This window comes from Galeopterus variegatus, unplaced genomic scaffold (assembly GCF_000696425.1).
Source record: "Galeopterus variegatus unplaced genomic scaffold, G_variegatus-3.0.2 Scaffold7005, whole genome shotgun sequence".
Lineage (NCBI taxonomy): Eukaryota > Metazoa > Chordata > Mammalia > Dermoptera > Cynocephalidae > Galeopterus > Galeopterus variegatus.
Window position 1 is genome coordinate 21,510 of NW_007733116.1, and position 6,376 is coordinate 27,885.

Below are 6,376 nucleotides of genomic sequence, written 5' to 3' on the forward strand. Positions count from 1 at the left end.
ATAAGCACCTGGCCCAGTCTCTCTCCAATTTCACTGAAAAATTCTAACAAGAATTTAATGAAAAAATTATGCCAATGATTCATAATCATTTCCAGAAAGTAGAAGTAAGGAGAACACTTGCTAATTCATTCTATTGGGACAATATTATTTTATCATCAAAATCAGGCAAAGACATGATAGAAAAAAAAATTACAGAACAATATATCTGAAGAAATTTGTTGCAAAAATCTTCAACCAAATGCCAGGAAATTTAATCCAACAATCTATGTAAAAAAATTTATGACCAGGTTGTATTCATTCTAGGTAAGCAATGCTGATTCAACATTTGAAAATTTATTTAATCCACCATATTACATGATTATATCAATATGTGCAGGATAAGCATTTAGACATCCAATTCCTTATTATGTTAAAAATTCCCTTCAAAGTAGGAAAAGAGGAGAAGTTTCTCAACTTCATAAGTAAGAGTTTTAAAAATCTGCAGCTAATTAATCAGGAGAACCTAGATACTTTGCCCCCAATATTGTGAAAAGGCAGGGATGTCCACTCACATCATTCGTATTCAACATCATATTGAAAGTCCTAGCTACTGCAATAAATTATACAGATCAGATAGGAAAATATACACCTTTCTTTAGTCATAGATTACCTGACTGTCCATATATCTAATCTGAAATAATCTACAGAAGAAATTCTGGAGACTGAGTATAGCAAGGTGGCAGGACACAAGTACAATATACAAATATTTGTGTTTTAAATATGAATATTGTAAATATTTGTATTTCTTATATACATGTGTATATAGAAAAGCAATTGACTTTTGTATATTGTGTATTTCTATTACCCTCAATAAACACTTTTATGAGTCTTCCTATCCACATTGATTGAAATAGTTATTTTCTTCTATTTGGATCCACTGAAGTATTCTGGCCTTTTTCAAGAAGACTTATTATAGTTCTCTTCCATTGGACTTGGTTTTATTCCTATCCCCTACTTATTAAGTCATAATAAACTGAAAGAAAGGGACTTTCGCTTTTTCACCCTGTGTTTTCTATAGGATTTTCCTAATAAAATTATTTATGTGACCATATTTTTTACTACAATCAAATCACAAATGGAGTACACATATTATAATTTTGTTCTTTGTGCTGTCCTAAAAGATTCAATTCATATGATTACTATATTTATACTAGAAATGATTATAGAATCAAATGGTCTCTGATTTATTTCCCATTCTTAACAGATTCAAAGAAAGTTTTCCATTTTGAAGGGAATATTTTATGATTATTCTCATTTATGTGTTCAGTGTGAGTTAAAATAGGGAGATTGCCCTATTAAACATCAAGTGAAAATATTTCCGATGTGTGATAAATCCTGTTATCTTTCCTGTTTGCTGAAAATTTGTTTCCAAATTCTGTCTGCAAAATCAGTTCTTTCTCAAGTCACGCTTAAAGGAGTGTAGAAATTCATATTGGGTTACTATGTACAGGTTGACTCAGCTGTCCTCCCTTTAGGGGATGAAACATGCAAAATCAGTTCTTTCTCAAGTCACGCTTAAAGGAGTGTAGAAATTCATATTGGGTTACTGTGTACAGGTTGACTCAGCTGTCCTCCCTTTAGGGGATGAAACAAATGCCACACTGCTTTTAGATACTCACATACTTTTTTTTCCCCCACAGCAATTAACACTGATAAAAGCTTTCAGATACTTTCCTCCCAAATTGTCTTTGTTTCAAATGAGTTCTCCCTATTCACGTTGGTTCTAAATTATAGACTTGGGTATATTGTTAAATACCTCCATTTCTCCTAGGCCTAAACAAGTAAATAAACATTGTTCAATCTATTCTAGTATCTCAAGGAGACTTATTTCTTCCATTACTCACCAAATCTGATATCACTTTCATGCATTTCACAAGGGTATGGAATAAGTTAGAAAATGGAAAAGTAGTTTTGAGGAGATAAGTTATAGCCAGGATGATTCTCACTCAAGGAATTAAAAAGCCAAGTAACATATACTCTGCTTATCTCCTAAATAGACTCCCTGTGATATCAGAAGTCTCTTACTCAAATAAAAAGACTGGATAAGATCAATCAAGTCACTTCTCTTCTTGGATACCTCTGTGGGATTTCTTATTACCTAGAACAGGAGTTTGTTGTCAACCTTTTTCCTATAAAGAGCCAGACAGTAAGTATTTTAAGCTTTCTGGGCAAATATTCTCTGACACAATTACTCAACTCTGTTCTTGTAGTAGGAAAGCAGTCATCATAGACAATATGCACATGAAGAATATGCTTGTGTTTCAGTAAGATCTTATTTACAATTATGCAGTCTGGCAGGATTTGGCTCACTGGCTGTAGTTTGATATAGGCCTAGAAGATAAAATAAAATAAAACAAATAAAATAAATATTTAATGGGTATACAATAAGCCCTTCTTATCGGCAGATTCTGTATCTGTGGTTTCAACCAACCATAGATGGATGTGAGATATTGGAAAAATAAATAAATAAATAAATAAAAATAAAAACATAACAATAAAAAATAATACAAATAAAACAAATACAAAATGACAACTACTTACTTAACATTTACATTGTATTCGGTATTATATGTAATCTAGAAATGATTTAAAGTATATGGAAGATGTGCTTAGGGCATACGCAAAATATTACTCTATTTTATATAAGGTACTTGAATATCAACGGATTTTAGCAGAGGAGGGTGTGGTGTGTGTGTTGCGGGGGTGGGGGGAAGAGTCCTAGAACCAATCCCCTGAAGATACTAAAGGATGATTTTATAAGGTTTTTAGAAATGTAGATTCTTCTTCTTCTTTTTTTTTTTGCTTCATACCAGTTCCCCACATACTTTTTATTCCTGCATCATTTAACTCTATTCCACATGCTATTGTGGCTCCAAGCATTCCACTTAAACTTCCTTTAGTATGAAAAATTATTTTTCTTTTTCTTTTAATTTGTTAAATTTTTATTTACTCATCCTGAAAGATCTAATGCATGTGTAATCATGTATACAGGAAATTCCCTGGTTCGATCTTCTCAGATATTAGTTACTTATAGGGTGACCAGCTTACTCAGAACCGGGTGTTTTCCCAACACTTGATATATTTAGAGCTCAAACTGGCACAGTCCTAGGAATACCAGGAAAGCCGGACATCCTAGCTGTTTCCATCTTTAGATTTCTTAAATACTTAGATATAATTTTCTAAAATTTAAGATTTTAGACTCTACCACAACTACGACAATAGTGAGTAATAACATACTTTGTTTTCTATTTATTTTTTATAATAGTAAGCTCTATAATAGTAAGCACTAGGTATTATTCACCTTTAATTGTTTATATATATATGGCATTAAAATGAGGTTGAGAGAAATGGTAGGAAGAAGGAAAAAGGAAGGAAAGAAGGGATATATTTTCATAAATGAGCTATAAATAAAATAATGAAATTCCAATTTTCACTTTAATAACCAAATAAGACATAATAAAATTATAAAATTGTTTTGGCCCTGTAAATGTAAACAAAGATGTAGGTAGAAACACTGTATTTACTTTTTATTATTTTTTATTTTGTATTGCTTTTTGATATAAGAAAATGAAATAGTGTTGACAGAGAATATGAAAATGTGCTATTTCATGCTATTTTTTTCTTACCTGAATACATCATAAACATAAAATACTGTTTCTGTTGATTGCCTACTAGAATTTGAAGCTCGAAATTCCAACCTCTAAAATACTTATACCAAAATATTAAGATATGATCCAGGAAGTAATGTTAAAATGTAAATTGAGATATTTTACAAAATTTGGATGATGTAAAACTTTTTAAGAAACATATTTGTTACTAAACAATTGTCCTCTTGTGTTAAATGAATTGCAATTTTATATAGTATTCCAACTTTAATTACTAATGGATCTAAGAAGTGTCTTGAACATTAAAGATACAGAATTTGATTATTTGATTTGATGAAAAATAAGTGGGCAAGAAAATAGACATAATTGCAAGACATATCTCAGGTGATGTAATCGGAGGTTACCAGATGCCTCAAAACCTGGCATAGAGTTGACTTGAAGGATTAAGGCATGGTTAGCTTTGCAGAGTCCATCAACGCTTCTCATTATGGCCACAATAGGTTTTGCAGAAAGAAAGCTAGACAAGAAAATCAAATGAAAAATTTAAGGCTCCTAATTGGTTTTCTTCTAATTAAGACAAAAAAATAGTTTAATTGGATTTGTATAGTAGAACAGTCTTGGGTTTGAATAAACTTGACGTAAATCAGCATGGTTTGCCAAATTACCACTGAGGGAATATAAAAGCCTCTCTGCAGGTGTTAGTTCACATGGAGAGGAAATAAGAGAACATTCAACCAAATCCTGACATTGTGAGCTACTATGAAATCCTGGGCTTTGACTAGAGTGATCTGGACTCTGATTCTGGCTGTGGTTGTGGAAGCATCCCAGGCTTTGGCTGTAGATATGGAGGTCTTGGCTGTGGGTCCAGCTTTGGGAGATGTAAATTTGATTTCTACTACAAAATCTGTTTATCTTCTGGGCTTTAGAACCAAAAACTTCTAGATTCATTACTCCAAAAGAGTTTGTTTAATAAGTTCTTCTTGGATTCTATAGAAAGTCTTCATAACCCTGGTAAGAAATTCCACAAGAACTAAGTGTCAACAGCTGGAGTGCCATGAATGAACAGCGAGACTGTGGATTCTATAGTTGAAACTGGGAGTTATTGCTGAACCATTAAATTACTAATATGTAGCTATCATTTTCATTTCTGTAATGATTTTTCAATAAGGATTTTTGTGATGTCACCAATTATCCTCTCTTCCTACTGATTAAAAATAAAAACATGTGCATTTGGGAAAATACATTTCCCATTTGGGATGGGCTTTAATCCCCACAGAATTATGTCCTTGGCTATAACTCTTTCAAATGACTGAGGCAAGATATTCTAAGGAATATTTTAACTTTACTTATTTGATAGTACAGCTGGCCTCTGTATTAGTGGGTTGAACAACTGCAGATTCAACCAACTGTGGATGGACAATATTTGCAAAAACAACAACAACAAAAAAACCCTATAGAATAATAAGAAATACAAATAATAAAATAGAGCAACAACTAATTACATAGCATTTACATTATGCTAGGTATTTTAAGTAATCTAGAGATGATTTAAAGTATACAGCAGGACATGTGCAGACTATATGCAAATACTATGACATTTTATGTAAGAAACTTGGACATCCATGGATGTTAGTATTCACATCGGTCCTGGAACCAATCTTCCACGGATACTTAATTTTTTAAAAGAACTACAGATTAAGAGTGCTAAGCATTTTACATCTTTGGAATATAAGTAATACTGATATTAATTCTCTTTTACAAATGTACTTAAGGTTTTAGGTGACACTTTTTTTTAAACCCCAGTGTGAAATAGGGCAACTGGGAAAATTGTGGCACTACAAAAAATTCCATTTTGGCGTGCCTTCTTATTAGATTTAGTAAAAAAAAATTAAAAAATAAGGGAAACATTCTTCCCTGTTAAGTTAAAACCTTATAAAGTACATAAGAGAAAAGCAGCTCTTGAGTTTGGATGCCAGAGAAAGGAAGTTTGGCTTTTCCATAGTGAGACCTTAGTGAACTTCTACGTGAAAAGCAGAACCCTATTGCCTCTAAGAGTGCCAAGCACACTGCTAAGATTATGTAGACTTGTGTATATAATCAAATCAAATGAAGGTGCATTCATTCACTCATCAAGTCTTATTAAATACATACTTTACATGGATTCTATGGATAAAAGATAAATCCAATACAGACTCTACCAGCTCTACATATCTGGCACTTATAGATAAGTAGTAGAGGCTGAGTTGTCCTCAAAAGCGTACAATAAAACATAAAATAATCAATGATAGACTAAAGTGAGAGACACATGATATTGAAATGAGTATTGAAATAAAAAAGGGAATTTGTTTTACAAAAGCAAAATGATAATACACTTCATGAGGTGAGCACAAAATCTTCCCAATATGTAAATTCAGGATTACCAGCAGCTTGGTATTCTTGCCATATGCTTTTTGAGATTTTTTAAGGTATTCCATCAAAAATTAAAATTATTCAAAAGCATGATATCATGAAGCCCTCAAATACATGATAAATATGAAGAACTGTATTCAAGATGAACATGTCGTAAACAGAACTAAAACCAAGAACATTAATTGGGAAATATTTATTGATCCACCAAACAAACCCAGTTGTAATACATGTGAGGATCCTCCTTACATAAAGAGAAAACAAATTACTGAAATTTTTTAATGCATATTATTTGGCATAAAGTTTATGTGCCATTAAGGAGAGTG